Raw genomic sequence first — 20,173 nt, 5'->3', positions numbered from 1 at the left:
AGACAGTCCATACACCCAAACCAGGAGACGATTGAGGACAAAACAAGAATCCACGGGTAGTAAAACGGGAAGGCAAAAAGACAGGTCACTCCAGACACGAAACACAAAGGACTTCCTCCTCTCTGTAGAACTGGCCACCTTTTAAATATCACGCTGGCCTCCTTGTCCCCAGCAGCCCCTGCACGCTCAGCAGACGACCAATCAGAGCCACTGCAGGGACTGCTGGGAGCTGAAGTTTCAATCCTCAGTAGCACCGCTACATGATGACCTCTTCCTACAAGAGCGGACACCCTCAGGAATGACATAAATGGCCGTCCAGGTTGTGATTCATCATCAGTGCTACCGTGTGTTTTGAGGTCACCTGCAATGCCTGCATTGGGTTAGCCGCCTATGGAGCTCCTCAGGCGCCAGATACCCATAGCCGCTTAGCAGATACGTTTTGATATAATTACATTCATCACTCACCTTGGGCATGAAGTACGGGTAATAAAAAGACAATTGTTCTCCAAATGTGCGCCATCTGTACCTTAAAAAAAGAAGAAAAGTAAAGACTAAGTGCCATGTAAGTAGCTTAGAAAACATGAAGACAAACCAAAGCAGCTGAAAAGACTGACTGAGTAAGTGCAGAGGAGCAGGGAAGAGTACAGGGAGGACATGTCACAGGTATCTGTACAGACGTCACACTTTAATATTGATTAGTCATTTACCGTTCATGTGTTCCTCACAGGATGATAATTGATGACTTCAGAACCAAAGCTTCAGGCTCCTAGAGGACAGCTTTCCAGGATTTCACATTCATAGAACCTTAAACCTGAACATAGAAAAATATATTAATATTTATCAGACCGTAAAGAACTATACATTACATGTGAAAAAACTCCTACAGCTTAAGCTTCTCCAGTGCTCAAAGTGCATCCAGATTACTGCTTAGTCAGCGTCTTTCTCCTCTTTAACTGACATTATTACTTTTAAATGACATATTAGTAAAGTGAGGGATGAGTCCCAGCGCCCTGATACACGAAAATTCAACCAAAGAGCAAACTTCAAGTACTGAGCTCTCAAAACCCAAGGAATCAGAGTCACGAGGAACTGATCACATCTGTCTCAAATGACAAAGTCGTAAATTAGGACATTAGGGTTAATGGCTGCAACTTTACATGGAAAGAGCCAACATTTATAAGAGAACAAGACACATTCTGATGACAGCTACAGATTAGCAGGTGAAGATACAAATAAAAAATCAGTTTTATGAAGAAAGATAAGACTTCTGAAATGGCAGACACAATTCCACCTGCTGTGGTACTGCCAGTCAATATTGCATGAATGTCTTTACTAATAACCTAGACTACAGATGGAGCAGATGTACCACAGTGCCACCATACCACGTGTTACTTGTAGGACACGGTGCCACTGCCCTCCAGATGTCACACAAAGCTTTGTCTGCTAACAGAGTGGACGTGACAAAGACACAGATGATGAAGAAGAGGGTGCCCCTCCGACAGCACTTCAGGAAGCCCCTTACTCAGATCTCTTCAATTCACTTCTGTATTGCCCACTTGTGGCACTCGCCCACGTTTAAATGCTAAAAGGCAGTGACTTTAGGTGAATACAAGGCACAGATTGCACTACAGCACCAGTAGTTATACTTGTACTTATTTAAGAGCAGATCTTTTACTTCGTTTTCTTCATTGTCACCATTATGTGATGTGACTCATAAACACAACATTAACGTCTGCTTGTTTGTGATGACACTCGGGCACATTTATGAATTAAGCCAAATGATACTCCTTCAGTTACGCCATCGACTAACTGCTTTACTTTAGGTAGCAGTAGATAAGTGACAATTATCTTAATTTAAATGTAATTAACAATCAGAAGTGATATAATTACAGGTTGGCACTTCTGTATGCGTTACGCACTGCTGAAGACACAACTCAACAGACTTTACATTTCAGGTTGGATGAATTCACACGAATCACCAGCAGAATCTTTAAAACTCTTTAGACGGCCAGTCACCGTGTTTCCATGTTTTGTAAAACAAGCAGCCTGCTCTAACATTTTACTGTCACGCTGTTCGAGTTCAGTTTCATCCAGTATTTCAGTCATAACCTTTCTTTTCATCCTTTTTCCAAAAAAAATACAATTAATATTAAAAGCTATAACTGTGTCTTTAGGGGAATCTGAAAGCAAAACATAAAAAGGAGTCACATCTACAACTTTGTTTTGTAATTTCAGCTTCAAACAGGATTAGCAAGATGTCAGCCGTTACTACAGATTGTAAAAGAAACAAAAAAGGGAGAGTCTTCTTAACAATTAGCTATAAAAAGATTAAAAGAGTGAACTCAAAGCAAAGGGCACAAAGAAGATTCTGTGTGATTAGCACTAAAGGCCTCAGGCACTCCGCCTCACAAACAGACAGACGCTCACTTTCACTTGATACGATGAAGACAGACTCGTCACACTCGTCACACCATTTAATGTAAACCGAGGGTCACAACTTGGCTGTGTTGATCATTTTGAAGATTTTATTCCACTTTAATAGTCGTTCACTTCTGACTGTTCAACACAAGTGTTCATGATTAACGTTTAGCGCTTCAAATCTATGAACATACATTAAACAACAGCGCCATTGATTTCTATGGCTTTACTAAAACTAAAAGGCGACTGGACATACTTACTCACTCTTAACCTGTGGAAGGAGCTCCCTTTTGCTAATTCAACTGAGTCTCATTTTCTCATATTTACATGTAGGGGGCACCAGCAAGCCCCCAGACCCTTCAACAGACCACCATCAACCCAAGTGTCAGTTCACTTAATGACTGACTTTAACAAATACCTGCAGGTATGGCTGATGTCCTACTACCACACAGGCACAATCCCTCTTATTTTCTTGACTTTTCTTCCTTTCTTTTTCCTCCTCCATGTAAACTTCATCCACACTCACATGACTCTGGCTCACCTGGATGAGGCTGTGTGACCCTACTACAGGTAGATGGTACCTCCGGGACAGACGAAGGTCCCTTGTGTAGCGGTCCGGTGCCACTCAGATTCAAACCGTCACTAGGACGGTGATTTATTTATTTTTTCAGTGAGGATTTGAGGAACGCACTCAGCCTTGGCCCGACTCACACACTCTCACATACAGAGACACAAACCAAACGAATGTGTGAAATATCTATTATCCATCCATCCATTAAGTGTAAAATCATACATTAACAATAAAAATCAGACAACCTCCCCTTCCCCTTCGGTGAGACAAATATTACACACAACAATCAACTCTGACAATAAACACTCATGGCAACGTCCTTATCACTGTTACAATGTGGCAGAAATGGATGAAATGGTATGGCGTAAAGAGGATGATGATGATCCAGCCTCCATAATAAATGAATTAAACAGTCCTACCAGTAGTTCTGAGCGGTGAAGGGTGAGAGTTGCGGACGCACAATGACTGTTCCATCACAATACACACGACAGGCAGGCATGAGACAGTCTGTTCATCCTAGCAGGAAACGATCCTGGGTACAAATGACTTCACGGTGGTTACGTGGGATGGGACACGCAGGACACACAGAAGCACAGACCTTCTTCTTGCTGCTTCACCTGCCACTTTTCAAGTTTTCCGCTGGTCCTTCTTGTCCCCAGCAGCCCCTGCACCCGTTTCAGACATCCAATGAGGGCAATCCCTTTTGGGGCTGCTGGGAAATGGAGTCCTTTTAGTGGTACCACTGCTACACTTGAAATGGGGATGATTTGTCCCTGTAGCTCTCCTTGGTGGCACCCATGAAACACCACAGGGCTGTGTAATTAGGCTACAATTCCCAGCATGCCCTGCAGGTATCCATGCAGTCACCTATAGTCCATGCAAGTGGTCTCTAACTGTCTTTCCATTATACTTCCCTCCTGGCCTGGTAAAGAACTTTAAACCATCCCAGCAGGACACCAACCCATTCCTGTTGACCATCACATGGCTTACTTTCCCTTCTGTAGCACAGCTGCTCTTCTACTGACAAAGAATTCAGGAAATTGAAGTGCGTGTCTCAGTCTAGTTGTCTATTTGCATGTATATTATATGGTTGTGGTAGTAGTAGGGCTTAATCTGTCTTGCTTGGTTTTTTATCATCTCTATTGCTTTTGATGTTTGCACTTTGTATTGATTCTTGTATACATTATAACTTTCCTTGTAAGTCACATTGCATAAAGGCAAATGCTAAAGAAATTCCATCCATCCATCCATTATCCACCACTTATCCGAGGTCGGGTCGCGGGGGCAGCAACCTAAGCAGGGAAGCCCAGACCTCCCTCGCCCCCGCCATCTCCTCCAGCTCTTCTGGGAGTACCTCGAGGCGTTCCCAAGCCAGCCAGGAGATATAATCCCTCCAACGTGTCCTGGGTCTGCCCTGTGGCCTTCACCCAGTGGGACATGCGGGAACCACAGAGAGGTGTCCAGAGGGCATCCTTACCAGATGCCCAACCACTTCAACTGACTCCTCTCAATGCGGCGGAGCAGCGACTCTACTCTGAGTCTCTCCCGGATAACTGAACTCCTCACCCTATCTCTAAGGGAAAGTCCAGCCACCCTGCGGCGCAAACTCATTTCGGCCGCTTGTATCCGCGATCTTGCTCTGTCAGTCACTACCCAAAGATCGTGGCCATAGGTGAGGGTAGGAACGTAGATCGACTGGTAAATCGACAGCCTCGCCTTTTAGCTCAGCTCTCTCTTCACCAAGACAGACCGTTGCAGAGCCCGGATTAATGCGGATGCCGCACTGATCCGTCTTCGACCTCCGCTCCATCCTTCCTCACTCATGAACAAGACCCCGAGATACTTGAACTTCTCCACTCGAGGCAGTAATGTGTTCCCAATCCGGAGAGAGCATTCCACCCTTTTCCAGCTGAGAACCATGGCCTTGGATTTAGAGGTGCTGACTATCATTCCCGCTTCACACTTGGCTGCAAACCACTCCAGTGAGAGCTGGAGGTCACTGTCTGATGAAGTCAACAGAACCACGTCATTCACAAATAGCAGAGATGAGATTCTGAGGTCACCGAACCGGACCCCCTCTGCTCCTTAGCTGCGCCTAGAAATTCTGTCCATATAACTTATGAAGAGAATCAGTGATAAAGGGCAGCCCTGGCGGAGTCCAACCTCAACAGGAAACGAGTCCGACTTATTATCGCAATGCAGACCAAGCTCCTGCTCCTCCGTAACAACAAGCCTTGTACCCCGTACTCTTGGAGCACACCCCCAGGATGCTTTGATGGACACGGTCAATGCCTTCTCCAGATCCACAAAACACATGTGGACTGGTTGGGCAAACTCCCATGCCCCCTCCAGGATCCTGGCCAGGGTGAAGAGCTGGTCCAGTGTTCCACGGCCGGGGCTGAATCCGAATTGTTCATCTTGAATCCGAGATTTGACCGTCGACCAAACTCTTTCTCCACCACCCTGAATAGACCTTACCAGGGAGGCTGAGGAGTGTGAGCATATCCTCCGGTCACCCTTCTTAAAAACGGGGACCACCACCATGGTTTGCCAATCCAGAGGCACTGCCCCCGATGTCCATGCAATGTTGCAGAGATGTTTCAACCAGGACAACCCTACAACATCCAGAGCCTTGAGAAACCCAGGGTGAACCTCATAAACCCAGGGCCCCGCAACCTCGGAGCTAAAATGCTAAAGAAATTATTATTAATAATAATAATAATAATAATAATAATAATAATAATAATAATAATAATAATAATAATAATAAAGCAGAACAGAAACACTTTTCAACAGACTAAAATCAAAAGCACCACTTCCCTTTGCTCTTCTTGTCTTTGTAAAGTCTGCACACACACACCTCTCGGTCACCAGAATCATGTCACAGATGAGCTGTCATCAGCACTTGTTGGTGACAATGCCTTCTTGATTACCAGTAACACCAGCACACTCTTTATTCTGTAAATTTACAAATCCACCATCAAACCAACAGCCAGCTCCACTGCAGAACTGTGTGCATCAGCATAAAATATCTCATTGCAAATATCTCTCTTTCAAATAATCGTTGCTACAAAACTTTCAAGTCCTTACCTGCTTCTGAAATCCAATCCTGCCAGTTCACCCTCAGCAGCTTTATTAATGTGCCAGCACTTATAAAAATAACAACTAAACAGCCGTTAGAGCCAATGAGGCAGTAAATACAGAAAGAGCGATGTCATCAACAGTGGGATGTGACAGAGTTGTAATGCGATATGCTTTATGCACAAGGCCTGAGCATTTAACTAAAAATGAAACTATCTTCACCTCCATCTTCTAATAATATGAAGCTGTGAGCCAAAACAAGCGTTCACTCTCCAGTGAGCCCTTAGCTGTAATGACACCTGAACCTCTTAGCGATCATCCATCCATTATCCAACCCACTATATCCTAACTACAGGGTCACGGGGTCTGCTGGAGCCAATCCCAGCCAACACAGGGGGCAAGGCAGGAACAAACCCCGGGCAGGGTGCCAGCCCACCGCAGGGCACACACTGTCAGCGGTGGCTGGGGTGGCTTACCTGGCCGGGATGCCCAGGAGGACTGGAGGAGGGCTTGGCGCCTTCCCAGACCATCTGGGGGCGACCGCCCTGGTTCCTTTGGGGGCCACGGGTACAGAGCTTTGAAGCTCCACCCTGTAGGGGCCCGTGGTCACAGGCAGGGGGCACCCTCATGCCTTTGGAGCCCTGGACCTCAGCACTTCCGCCACACCAGGAAGTGCTGGGGGGAAGAGGAGCTGGGTCATCCGGAGTGCTTCCGGGGATACAGGTACAGTATCTGTCCAGACGTCACACTTTAATATTGATCAGCTATTTACTGTTCATGTGTTCCTCACAGGATGATAATTGCTGACTTCAAAACCAAAGCTGCAGGCTCCTAGAGGACAGCTTTTCAGGATTTGACATTCATAGAACCTTAAACCTGAACATGGAAAAATATATTAATATTTATCAGACCGTAAAGAACTATACATTACATGTGAAAAAACTCCTTTAGCTTAAGCTTCTCCAGTGCTCAAAGTGCATCCAGATTGCTGCTTAGTCAGCGTCTTTCTCCTCTTTGCCTGACATCATTACTTTTAAATGACATAGTCGAGTGAGGGGTGATAGCATGGAGCATCCGCTACACAAAAATTCAACCAAAGAGCAAACTGCAAGCACTGAGCTGCTGCTCTCAAAACCCAAGGAATCAGAGTCACGAGGAAATGATCACGTCAGTCTCAAATGACAAAGTCGTAGAATTAGGACATTAGGGTTAATGGCTGCAACTTTACATGGAAAGAGACAACATTTATAAGAGAACAAGACACATTCTGATGACAGCTGCAGATTAACAGGTGAAGATACAAATAACATATCAGTTTTATGAAGAAAGATAAGACTTCTGAAATGGCAGACACAATTCCTCCTGCTGTAGTACTGCCAGTCAATATTGCATGAATGTCTTCAGTTATATAACCTAGACTACAGATGGAGCAGATGTACCGTAGTGCCATCACACTACATGTTATTTGTAGGACACGGCGGCCACTGCCCTCCAGATGGCACACAAAGCTTTGTCTGCTAACAGAGTGGACGTGACAAAGACACAGATGATGAAGAAGAGGGTGCCCCTCCGACAGCACTTCAGGAGGCCCCTTACTCAGGTCTCTTCAATTCACTTCTGTATTGCCCACACACTCTCACTTTCGCTAATGCTAAAAGGCAGCGACTTCAGGTGAATACAAGGCACAGATTGCACTACAGCACCAGTAGTTATACTTGTACTTATTTAAGAGCAGATCTTTTACTTCGTTTTCTTCATTGTCACCATTATGTCATGTGACTCATAAACACAACATTAACGTCTGCTTGTTTGCTGATGACACTCGGGCACATTTATGAATTAAGCCAAATGATACTCCTTCAGTTACACCATCGACTAACTGCTTTACTTTAGGTAGCAGTAGATAAGTGACAATTATCTTAATTTAAATGTAATTAACAATCAGAAGTGATATAATTACAGGTTGGCACTTCTGTATGCGTTACGCACTGCTGAAGACACAACTCAACAGACTTTACATTTCAGGTTGGATGAATTCACACGAATCACCAGTAGAATCTTTAAAACTTTTAGGCGACCAGTCACCGTGTTTCCATGTTTTGTCAAACAAGCAGCCTGCTCTAACATTTTACTGTCTCTCTGTTCGAGTTCAGTTTCTTCCAGTATTTCAGTCATAACCTTCCCTTTTTATCCTTTTTCCAAAAAAAAAAAATTAATAGTAAAAACTATAACTGTGTTTTTTGGGGAATCTGAAAGCAAAAAATAAAAAGGAGCCACAAACTCCTTTTTTTTTGTAATTCCAAAACTTTAAACAGGATTTTGCAAGATGTCAAAGTTTCTGCAGATTGTAAAAAAAACAAAAAAAGGGGGAAAAAGGTCTTTAAAAATTGTATAAAAAAATTAAAAGGGAACTCAAAGCAAAGGGCACAAAAAAAGATTCTGTGTGATTAGCACTAAAGGCCTCAGGCACTCCCCCTTTCCCCAAAAAGACAGCCCGGCCGGCTTGCTTTACTTGATACGTTTTAAGACGGGGGGCCCACACTTGTCACACCCCTTTAATGTAAACCAAGGGTCCCACTTGGCTGTGTTGCCATTTTGAAGATTTTACTCCACTTTAATAGTCGCCCCTTTGACTGTTTAACACACGTTTATGATTAACCCTTTTCTTCAAATCTATGAAAATACATTAAACAACAGCCCATTGATTTCTATGGCTTTACTAAAACTTAAAAAAACACTGGACATAATTTTTCACTCCCCCAATTTTGTGGAAGGATTTCCCTTTTGGGTAATTCAACTGAGTCTCATTTTCTCATATTTAGATGTAGGGGGGCCAGCAAGCCCCCCGACCCTTCAACAGACCACCATCAACCCAAGTGCGCCCCCTTAATGACTGACTTTTAAAAAATACCTGCAGGTATGGCTGATGTCCCTACCACACAGGCACAATCCCTCTTATTTTTTTTGACTTTTTTTTTCCTTTCTTTTCCTCCTCCATGTAAACCCCATCCCCCACTCACATGACTCTGGCTCACCTGGGTGAGGCTTTGGTGGCCCTACTACAGTTAGGTGGTACCCCGGGAAAAGGCAAGGTCCCTTGTTGGGGGTCCGGGGCCACTAGATTCAAAAACCCTCACTGGGGCCCCGGGGATTTATTTATTTTTGGGGGGGATTTGAGTAACGCCTACCTTGGCCCCCTTTCCAACCACACTCCCACAGACAGAACACAAACCAAACAATTTTGAAAACATTTTCCATCCATCCATTAAGTGTAAAATCATACATTAACAATAAAAAACAGACAATTCCCCCCCTTTTGGGGGACAAATATTACAAACCAACAATCAACTCTGAAAAATAAACACTCAATTCAATGTCCCCTTTTCCCCCTGTTCCAAAATTTTTCCGAAATTTTGGAAAAGGTATGGGAAAGAGGATGATGATGGGTTATTTCCATAATTTAAAAGAATTAAAAAGTCCTACCCCGTAGTTCTAGTGGGGGAGGGGGGAGAGTTGGGGCACACAATGACTGTTCCCCCACAATAACACCCAAAGGTAGGCATGAGAAAAGTCTGTTCATCCCCAGCAGGAAATAAATTGGGAAAAACTTCCCCCGGTCAGGGATGGGGCATGCAAGTTTTTTTTTCCTGTTAAAGAAGGCATGGGGCTATCCAGTTTTACCAGAGATTCTGAATTATTTTACTTCCCCCGATGCTCATTTGGCCCTTGGCCATGGAAGGGGAAAACACAATGTTGAAAAAAGCTTGCACCCAAATACAAGACCGTTACCATTCATGACTTAGAAAAATTTTATTCACCTTTGTTTCCGCCAGAAGAAAAAAAAAAAGGTGTAAAAAAAAAGGGATTGTAGTGAAGCCTATGGTGTTTTTCTGATTTCAGTTCCCCACCGTCAAAGGGGGACCAACTTTTCAGTCCCATCCTGATAAGGAATAAAAAGTTTATAATGGTGTACCAAGATCATCTCACCCAAATTTGGGCCCCCGGCCTGTCAAATCAAAAAACAGCGGAAGAAGTAGCTTACAACTTGATAGACTTTTTGGCTTGGAGCACCATCGGGGGTTTTTAGTCCGACAACGGCCCGGAATTTGAGAATAAAAATGGTCAACAGCCTGATGGAATACTGTACTGGCCAACTTTGAAGATTGTCCATGGGAAGCCCAAACCCCAAAGCCAGGGAAGTGTCTAACGGGGGGCAAACCCCAAACATCCACAATATGCTTTTGCTCTTGGATGCCCAAAATGAAAAAAATGGCGGCTGGAGCGAGGGAATACGGTTTAACTTATGAAAAAAAAGGGGCCCGTCCTCTGGAATTTTGAGAAACACCATAGAAGCCCCTTTTACTGCAAAATTAAAGTGGGTTGTGGACACTTTTTTTTTGGGTGTCGTTTTTTGTGACTGAAGACAAAAGGTGAATTAAAGTTTAAAAACCCCCTTTTTCATAAAACACCAGGCAAAAGGGTTAAAAAGACAGAGAAGCACAGTCCTAGGACACCAACCCTTCATCTGCCCTGGGGGGCAGTGTTCAAGATTTTTTAATAAAGGTTTTTTTCTTATGACTTTAGTTAAAAAAGTATTTTAAAAACATTAGCCCTGAATCAGCAAATTTCAAAACCTAAGGGTTTAGTTCTTTTGGTCCCCAGTTTTTATAGTCCCACACTTTTGGTTTTTTTTGTAGAAGCCTAGAAAAACGAAGTAAACTAAAACCATGGGCGGGATTTTTCCGATGACCCTTGGGCACTACACCAGATTGACCAAGCTGTCTTTATTTTTCCCCAGGGTCTCACAATGTCTTCCATACCCCAAGATGTTTTTTCCAGGTGTACAGACAGGACAACTGGAAAAAATAATAAAAGTGTACAAAAAAATACAGCTGGGGAAAAAACAAAACCATAACAGAAAAACCCGGGGTTACGCACAAAAAAACCAGAATTAACCATGATTAAAAAAAACGAAAGTAGCAGGGAAGGCATGGATAGTGAAGAACCCTCCTTTTTTGCCGCGGTTGTGTGTGCTTAAAGGAAAACAGTGGTGCCCATACATGCAGAAAGTGGGAAAATGTTCATGTGATCTTTTGGACATGCTAATAAAAGGCCTGGGAGGAAATGGAAGGTTATGGGGGGGTTTAAAAATTTGGGGCAATATTTTCTTCCCAAAATTGAGAATCGGAAAATAAGAACAATTTAAAAAGGGAAACTAAAGTACAGGGGCCCCAAAAAAAGAAAATGGACACTGACAAAAAATTCCTCCTGCATCTTTGGGGGGCACTGTCGGGGTTTCCCATCCCCGGCGCCCACAAGGGGATGGGGGCCCGCCAAATTCTTGGCAGTTGTTATGAATGTGAGAAGGCGCTTTTTCTGGGCTTGGGAAATGTGAGGGAAATTTTGAAATAACTTTTTATGCAAAATCAAAAAAAAGGTTTGTCAAAAAGGGCTTACTCAAAAGGGTTTAAGAACGTTCCCACCACGGGAAAACGATCTTCAATCTGCAGGAAGTGGCCAAGGATTTGTGAGGTGTATTTCAAGACTAAGTGCCAAAACAACAATTGCCTTTTGGAAAAAGAAGGTTATGCAATTTAAAATGCCATTCTAGCCCCCTTTCTTTTCGAAAAAAATAGTAGGCTAAGTAATGCCCCTTCCCGATTCTTTTTGTTCTCCCAGTAAGATATCCCCTTTTATTTAAATTTTTTTTATTTCTTTTTTTCATTTTAGGGCATTTTGTTATTAAAGATCTTTCCAATCTGGGCATTTTCCCCAAAATTTGGGGTAAAAAAAAGTACTTTTTCTTTTTTTGTCCTAGGCATTTTATGCAATACCTGGGAAAAGTATGTAACAACGCAGAAAATTTCATACCTTGGAAAAGGGGGCAGGCATTGTATACATTTTTCCTAGGTGTACACCCCAAAAATGTCCGTGAAATTAACAGTGGGGTAAAATCATGACATCAAAAACTGTAAATAGAAAAACAATGCAGCAGTGTTTAATTTTATAAAACTTAAACCAACCCCAAAACCGTTTAACCCCCAAAAAAAAGAACTTTTTTTGGAAATTTTCCCAAAACCCGCAAAAAACGTATACAAAAAAATATTTTTTTACAAAATAAAATTTTTAGGGGTTTTTTACATTTTTAAAAAAAATTTTACAAAATTTTTGTGCTTTACAGAAAGGGAAAATGCACAAATACAGTAAAATTATGTTAATATGAGGGGGCTTAAAAGCGGTATTTCCCGGGTTTTGAATTGAGCATTTAACAATCTATCAATCAATCAATCAATCAACAAAATTTTTTTTATATAGACATATTCATACAAAAAATGTAGCCAAAAATGCTTTACAAAATTTAATAGAAAAATAGAAGACACAATAAAAGATAAAAAATAAGTCAACCCTGAATTAACATAGAATAAGAGTAAGGTCCATGGCCAGGGGGGGACAGAAAAACAAAAACCCAAAAGGGTGGGGAAAAAAATAAAAACTGGGGGTTCCAGACCACGAGAACGCCCATCCCCTCTAGGCAACCCCCCCCCAACATAAATCAAAAAAGTCCCCCCGGGGATTTAGGGTTTTCAATGGAAGGACCGATTGATGGTCACGTGACTTCCTTTTCAGCCCCCTCAAATTTTCATCCCGATGCTTTAGGTAGGGGGGGCGCAGGTCACCACCACAAAAAAACCAGGGAAAAAAAAAACAAAAAAGAGAGTAGGGGTCAGTATGGATTTTGGAGCCCCTGTGAATAATTATTATGGAAAAATTTAACAACAGAGTATCAGCATTTAAATTAAAAAAGAAGTTATAAGAAGGCCCCTGTTAAAATAATATGTTCTCGGGAGTGTTTTTTTTAAATGCTCTACTGTATCCCGCCTGGTGGAACCCCTTTTGGGGGCTATTCCCGATTTTGGGGGTCTAAAACCCGAAGGCTTCCCCCTCACCACTTCTTTTAAGTTTAGCTTTTTGGGAAATTATAAGGGGACACTCATTTTTAAGATCTAAAGGGGTTTCGATTTGGGAAAATAACCCCCAGGGGATTCCATATAAAATTAAATTATTTAAAAAAGGCTTTTTAAAAACCCTAAAAATTTTTTAAAAATCAATCCTGAATGACCAAGGGAACCAGTGTAGTGACATTTAAAAATGGAAAAATTGTTGGGTTTTTTTTTTTCCCAGTTAGGGGTTCAGCAGCCGACCCGCACCCCGTTTTCAAATGATTTATGTCTTTTTTTGGGGGGTCCAAGGAGGCGAACATAACCCAGGGGCCACTGAAAACAAAAATTTAATTAATTTCTCAGCATCTTTTTAGTGATATAAAAAGGTCTAACTTTTGCTATGTTTCTTAAGTGAAAAAATGCTGTCCCAGTGGTCTGATGATTATGCCATTTTTTAAAATTCGTTACGTTTTAAATTACCCCTAAATTTTTTTCTTTGCCCTTTAAATTTTAAAACCCTTTGTGCATCAAGTTTATTTCTTTATAACCCCACTGAATCCAAATTTTTGCCAATTACTAAAAACCCCCCTTTTTCTTTATTTAGTTTGGTTTTTCCCCCCCATTCAGGGAAAAACCGTAAGACATTGTGTTAGTGTATCCCAGAAAAATTTGGGGGCATTTAGGTGCTTTAAATTTTAAAAACAGCTGTGTGTCATCAGGGATAGCTGTGGTAACTCACGTTGTAACCTGAGATAATCTGACCCGGAGGCATGGGGTTTAGAAGAGCAGCGGGCCCAGGATAGAGCCTTGTGGAACAAAAATTGAATATCATGTGTCTTTGACATTTGATTACCACAACTCACAAAAAAATTTCCTCCATGTCAGGTAGGATTCAAAAACCCAAATTTTAAAACCCCGCCAGAGAGGCTCACCCATTGACTAAGGCATTTCTAAGAATGTTTTTGATCAATGGTGTCAAAAAGCAACACTCAGATCTAAGAGGTGAGAGAACAGATAAATGGCCTCTGTCTGCATTCACCGCCAAAAACATTTACTACTTTTAACAAAGTGCAGTTTCTGTGCTGTGATTTGTTCTAAAAACCCGACTGGGAAAATTTTTCAAAAAAATACGGGGTTTTTTGAGGGGGGTATTTAACGATTAAAAAGACTGCCTTCTCTAGAATTTTACTTAAGAAAGGGGGTTAAAAGATGGGGCCAAAATTTTTTAAAGGCAGAGGGGCCCAAAATTATGTTTCTTAAAATAAAGGGGTTTTAAATACAGCAGTCAAACAGTCTGGAAAAAACCCCCTATTTTAAGAAAAAATTAACTATGTCCAGAATATTGTCAATTTTGCCTTCAAACAACGGTAAAAAATGCATTAATTCGGGAAATATTTTTTATCCTCCCTAATAAAAGAGCCATTATTAAGTAGAACTTATGGATTTTTAAAAAAATTTGGGGTGTTTTTTTAAAAATATTCCTTAAAACCTCACCTTTTCCCAATTTTTCCCTTACCCAAAAAAAAAATTTGCTCCCGCATAAATTTAAGGGACAGGGGAAATGCAATGAACATGGGGCAATTTTGTTAATTTTTATATATATATAATATTATTTATATAATCAGATTTTTCAGTTAGGGGTTTATAAAATTTGGAATTTACAAAATGTTATTTTCCCGCCCCCAGAATAAAAGGTATTAAAAGAAAAATAATTATTATGATTTCCCAATTTTAGATTTTAAAATTTCCCCTTTTAATTTGAAAGGTTTTCCAAAAATAAGGTGACCGGGGAATGAGTTGCAGAAATTTTTTTTTTTGTCCTTTCCAAAAAGGTCAATTAGCTGCTAATTCCCGCCCCCTAGCTGTTCATCAGTTTTTATTTTTGAATTATATTGTTAATCAGTTGTAAATAAATTGAAACATTTCTGTTTTTTATTACAGAAAAGGGTTTGGGTTTTTTTTAGTGGCTTAAAAGGGAATTTTAAAATAGCAGTAATGATTTGGAATGCACATTTTTCATTCCCGGGGAAAAAGGCTGTGTTTGAATCTGAAACTCCCGAGCCCCCTGGCCCCCTCACAAAAGCAGCAGAATTTTATCTGTTCTCTCATTGGACTAAATTATTGGGGAGGGCCCTCTTGCCGGTTAGGGCTTGCTGCTGAGTGCCATCCCCCTTTAGTAGGGGTCCAGGGAAAAAAACGAAAATACCACTGGGGAAGCTCCAACCTTTCCTTCAAAAAATGAAATAATGACCCCGGGGGGCACAAGGATAATGTTTTTGTTTTTGGGGGGTATATTTTAAGTCATAACGCCACCCAAACGGGGGTTTTAGTTTTGGTAGGTTTCCAAAGCTTAATGTTGAACTCTTTCGGGTGGTTTTTTTTCAGTTAGTTTTTTTGTTCGCCATTTTTGTTGGGGGGGTTTTTTTGGCAGCATCATCCGGGATGGGTAAAACATTTGGGAGCGTTTTTTAGTTTTCTAAAAATTTACCCGCCATTTTGCAGGGAAAAATTTTTTTAAATTTGTTTAAAGTTGTTGCATTGTAGAATTCATAAAAAAACCCCAATTTCCCTTTCCCAAAAAAAAAATTTTTGTTGACTGCAAGCGGGCATTTTGTACATACCAGCTTTTTAAAACTCATTTCTTCCCGGGGTTTACAATGGCCCCACAATTTTTTACCCCCTAGAGCTGTTGTTTCCAAATTTTCAGGCCTAATTCCCCTATGTAAGTTTCACACCCCAAGAACCCCCATCCCCCCAATTTTAAAAAAGCATATAGGGGGGGACCCGTGGCATGTCCAAAAAAACTCTTTCAAAAAAATGACGGGGGAGTCATCATTTTACTGCTCCCTGTCCTGGGAAAAAGAGGGCTTGTTCAGGAATACATTTTAAAAGTTGGGGTAGGGGGACGCCCCTTGCTTCCCTCTCATTGCAGGTGAAAAATGCTTCCCCAAAAACAAAATAAAAACTTATTGCCCCAAATTTCCCGTGAGACCTTTTTTTAGGAATGTATGCTTATTCTCCTAAAACCGCAAGGCCAGTTCCCCCTTCCAAACCCCCAAAATACAGACAGTTTTTGAAGAGCTGCAAAATTTGCATGAGTTGGGACATGATGACCTTTTTCTACGTTTACTTTTTAAAAAGGAAAATGTGTCTAACAAAATTTTATGCTATTGTTAAAATCTGTGATTGTATGAGGGACCCCAATTTTGGGTTCCCCTTGGGCTTGGCCCTCAGGCCCCCCTGACAAGAACAAGCTTTAGGTGTTTAAAAAGATGTTCAAATACACAGAGCCCAAAAAAGTAAAATTAGGAAATGATGAAAAAATTTACACAAAGGTTGTTTCTAAAATACCTGTGATGCAAAAAATTAAAATGGCTTATTAGAATCAGAATTAAAAAGGAAGAATTTTGTCATAGCAGTATTGTGGGAAAAAGACTCCAATTATTTTGGTGACCTAAAGTGGACAAAACTTTTGGTCCAACCAGTTATTCATTGAAAAAAACGAGGATGCCTGAAGCCAACCCCGTACCAGGATGCTTTTTAAAAATTTTCAATCCCTTGGCTCTGTAGGAAAAAAACAAAGTTTTTTCAGTCCATCTTTGTGTGGGAAATTTTTTGCTTTATGTGCGGCGCTTGATCACATGTCCCTTTTTCTTTTTGTGAGAGAAACCCCCAAAAAAATTTGGGTGCCGGGTTTTTTTCGGATGTTACTGGATTTAAAAGATTTGGAGGAAGATGGAATCACTATAGTGCAGGTAAAAAGGGGAAAGGGGCCTTTTATTTGTATTGCAGGGGAAAATTTGGGTTTACACAGCATTGGGGGTTTGCTGAAAAAATTTTGGGCATTCCCTTTTTTTTACAGGTTAATGTGAAATCAAGCCAAAAAGGAAAACCCTTTTAAAGTGATGATCCAAATGTATGAGGTCCACAGCGCCCCTGAAAGTTTTACTCTGGGGTGTTGGTAAAACTACAAATTTTAAGACAGTCAAGGCGCCCAAAATTATAAAGATAAACTCTGTTTTTTTAATGCTTTGAAATTTTTTATGTTTGCCAGGCTGGTCTACCCCCCTTGTTTTTTGGGGCCCTGATGTATTTGAGGGGGGTCTTTTTTCCCATGATGTTGCACAGTACTTGAAGCATTTCATTAAGAAAAAAAAATGGCTTTTCATGGGGCCTTTTAACCGGGCAAAAACAAGCAGTTCAGGTACAAAAAGGGTCTGATGCTCACAAAAGGGCCCTGTGCTGTCAGCTCTGAGGTGTCCCAAACTTTTGGCCAAAAAAAATTCGAATTGGAATTTCTTAAGGTTGGTTTTTCCCCGTATTAAAAATTTGTGTTCCACAAAACATACTATATAAAAATATTAATTTAAATTTAAAAAAAGATATTGTTGATATGATTTGTGCACAAAAGTTTTTTTTTGTCATAGGTAGCCTTTTCTTGACATTATAATCCAAGACTATTTGGGCTGAAGAAAGTGTTTTCCCCCGAGAGTCCCTAAAACCAAAAAACCCCCTTTCCCTTTGGCCCTACCCATCCAGCCCCTAATTTTGAAATTTGGCCCCCTTGTCAATTTGGACAAAGCGTTTTTTAAAGTAAACACAGCTACTTGGGTGTGACAGACTTTTTAAAAAAATTTTAAAAAAAAAATTTTTTTAACTTTTATCTGAAAGACATCAATGTTTCAGGCATATCTTTTTAGCCGGGGGGGGTGCAGTGAGCTGCTGCAAATCAAAAAAAATTTTTCAGTGACACAGTTAAACATCGGGGGGACTTTTTGGGTTTTCAAAAAAAAATATTTGTGTCTCCCCGACATACTGTATAAAGTTACATCGTATAAAAAAGGGAATTTCCTTTTTTCAAAAAAGATGAGCCAATGGAGTTTGGGAAATTCTATTAGTTTAATTCCAAAAGGCGGGGTGTGTATTTTCTGATGGATATACAAAAGCTTACCCGACATTCTGAATACCCACCAGTGACAAAAACCCGAGCACAAGACAGTGACGTTTGGGGGCATTAAGCCGGGGGGATTTTATCCGTTTCCTTTTACGCCTTTTAAAGGGCACCAAGTCATTCCACTGAAACACAGTGTGTTGTCGAAATAAACAAAGATCTTGGCCAGGTGGGGGGAAACAAAATGGGTAAGGGATGCTTTTGTAAAAAAAAATAAAAAGTACTTTTTTTGAAAAATATGAAAGTGACAGCAGTGTTTATTTTTAGTTATACAGAAATAAAAATAAACCTCACTCCGTTATATATTTCAAAACAGAGGTTCCTCTTATGGGGATTTATGTAAAAATGTTTCTTGAATGAATGTCTAATTACGCCTGTCCTTTTTTTTATAATCTTGAAAACTGGCCATTTCTTTTCCCCAATTCCAAAAAGACTGACTTGGAGCAAATATTGCCACGCACCCCATCACTGATTTTCTTTTCCTGACCCCCTTTCCCGAGGTAAAAAAAAGAATTTTTCTAGAAGAGAACATGTGATCCTTTTTGGGGGGGAGACATATGATGACTTTCAGTATGTTGAGGAAATAAAGGGTGTCAGCTTGAGGCCAGTTCCGGCCCGGGGAAAATCCTTTGTTTTGGGAAACTGAGATGTGGGGGAAGTATTGCAGTACAGGATGCAACCAGTAACCCCAAAAGGGGCCTGCATAAAAAGGGGTCAATCTTTAAAATAGAAACATAGTGTTCCTGGTAATTTTTTTCGGGGTGTGTGTGTGTTTTGCAGGCCGGACTCCTGAAAGCAGCAGCTCTTTGGTTTTGCCTCACCAGGACCTCCCCGGGTCCTTAGTCTCCTTCAAAAGTTCCCTCCTCTGTTACTGTTAGCACTTGGTTAGTCAAAGTGGCCTTAACTAAAACCCGCACATACACTGATTTCTGACTGATAATAAGCAATTTTAAATGACCTTGAAAAACTAAAAAAAAATCCTCCAATTGTTTTGTGAAAAAGTTTTAGGGAAAACAAGACTTGTTTTAATTTTTTTTGAATTTTTTTTTTTTATTTAGGGCGACCTTATTTTTTAAGGCGGTTTTGGGGTGGGGTGTAGATCAAACATTTGTTAAAAAACATACCCTTTTCGTTTCTGCCCCGTGCATGATGTTTGGGGAGCCCCTTATTGCTTCCCGCATCCATTACCCCTCGGGGCTGGCATCAACTCTGGAGTTTCTGCAGAGGGGCCCTTTACCTTTGGGTTTTTTCCCCCAAATTTTTTCACAAAAAAACTTTAAAATAGCTGCTTTCATTTTAACCCAGGTTAACCCCCCATTTTTAACCTTCTTTCTTTTAAAAAAGGCCTTTTTAAAAAAATTCGCTTATTGTTAATAAAAGGAAAAATTTTTATTAATTTTGGTCATCTGTGTGTCTTCTGTTTTTCCAAGGTGTTTTTTTCAATCAACCCAAAAAGGTCACTAAAGTGCAGGAAAAACAAAAACCCCCCTTTTTCAAGTTAACCCAGGTATTACCTTTTATTCCCAAAAACTTTTCGGGTCATAGTGGCGTGATGTCTGACTAAGGATAGTAATATTTATGGCATTTACTGATGTGCCTCACCCCCTTTTAGTTTTTAATTTTTGTTTTTTAGTTTTATTATCTTCTCAGCTGTACAAGTTCAAAAAAAGCAAGGAAAAATTACAAACAAAAAAAGTTACAAAAATTTGTAAGCAATATTACTGAGTTTTTTTTTGGGCTTGTATTTCCCATTTTTATGCCTGTACCTCAATTTGGGAAAAGCTTGTATTCCGCTGGTCCTTCTTGTCCCCAGCAGCCCCTGCACCCGTTTCAGACATCCAATGAGGGCAATCCCTTTTGGGGCTGCTGGGAAATGGAGTCCTTTTAGTGGTACCACTGCTACACTTGAAATGGGGATGATTTGTCCCTGTAGCTCTCCTTGGTGGCACCCATGAAACACCACAGGGCTGTGTAATTAGGCTACAATTCCCAGCATGCCCTGCAGGTATCCATGCAGTCACCTATAGTCCATGCAAGTGGTCTCTAACTGTCTTTCCATTATACTTCCCTCCTGGCCTGGTAAAGAACTTTAAACCATCCCAGCAGGACACCAACCCATTCCTGTTGACCATCACATGGCTTACTTTCCCTTCTGTAGCACAGCTGCTCTTCTACTGACAAAGAATTCAGGAAACTGAAGTGCGTGTCTCA

The 20,173-nt window shown here is 41.0% G+C and overlaps 1 long non-coding RNA gene across 2 annotated transcripts; it reads right to left on the bottom strand.

Moving 5' to 3' along the window:
* On the bottom strand, nt 1-6,245 carry LOC120517258. 2 transcript variants are annotated; one of them, XR_005631007.1, is made up of 4 exons: nt 6,080-6,245; nt 5,850-5,947; nt 708-811; nt 1-526 (listed from the first exon to the last, which is right to left on the bottom strand). It is a non-coding gene; the product is annotated as an uncharacterized LOC120517258 (long non-coding RNA). The 2 variants fall into 2 exon arrangements; XR_005631005.1 differs by lacking the exon at nt 5,850-5,947 and having other exon boundaries at nt 6,080-6,230.
* Between the last annotated feature and the right edge of the window lie 13,928 nt (nt 6,246-20,173).

This window comes from Polypterus senegalus, chromosome 1, assembly GCF_016835505.1.
Source record: "Polypterus senegalus isolate Bchr_013 chromosome 1, ASM1683550v1, whole genome shotgun sequence".
NCBI lineage: Eukaryota > Metazoa > Chordata > Cladistia > Polypteriformes > Polypteridae > Polypterus > Polypterus senegalus.
This window is presented reverse-complemented; position numbering and strand designations above follow the sequence as displayed.